This window comes from Propithecus coquereli, unplaced genomic scaffold, assembly GCF_000956105.1.
Source record: "Propithecus coquereli isolate 6110/MARCELLA unplaced genomic scaffold, Pcoq_1.0 Scaffold515, whole genome shotgun sequence".
Taxonomy (NCBI): domain Eukaryota; kingdom Metazoa; phylum Chordata; class Mammalia; order Primates; family Indriidae; genus Propithecus; species Propithecus coquereli.
The window spans coordinates 845,276-846,039 of record NW_012151008.1 but is presented as its reverse complement, the minus strand read 5'-3'; positions in this window follow the sequence as shown (position 1 = coordinate 846,039).

Genomic DNA, 764 nt, shown 5'->3' with positions numbered 1-764 from the left:
TATATTTTTAACAGTGAGTTTGTAGATCGAGGAAACAATGACATAGAGATCCTAATGATCCCTGTTGAAAGAAACAATATAAAATTTGTGTTGATGTCACCAATGGGAGTAAATGGAGACCACACCACTGAATAGAAGCAAAATAAAGTAGGTGTCACTGTTACTGTGTACAAAAGACTCAAAGCAAATTGCTCCCTTTCTGAACATGTATTGAAGCATGAATGGGAACAGGTTACTGATATTCTGTGGGGTTATCCAAGAGACAAAAAAGGCTGTTATCAAAATACAAGTTGAGGAGGGGGCTGCAATTTTGGACTATTACTTCCAAGATTCTTAGTAAATACCAGGGAAAGTTGCTCATTAGGTCTCATAAGCCCAGAAGGTGCGAAATCTGCCACGATGGGAAGGTTGTTACTGTATTTTCTGCTTCTAATTATTATGAAGAAGGAAGCAATTGAGGAGCTTACATCAAACCGTGTTCTGGCACATCACTTCAATTTTTCCAATACCAAGTAACCAGGGCAATGTCCCTAAAGCCTCTTCACCAAAGGGCGAATATAGTGGAAATCAGTGCCATCAGGATATTAAAAAAGAGAGAATGATTTCACCAAAAACTGACCTCATTCATGCTTTCCAACCACAGAAAATCAAGGAAAACTTTCTCTGGGCCAGTGGGCTTTTCCCATAGAGAGCATTTTAGGGCTGAACATACCATGGTGAGCCCTGAGTTTGCATCTGGTAAACAGAGACAAAGATGGAAATAT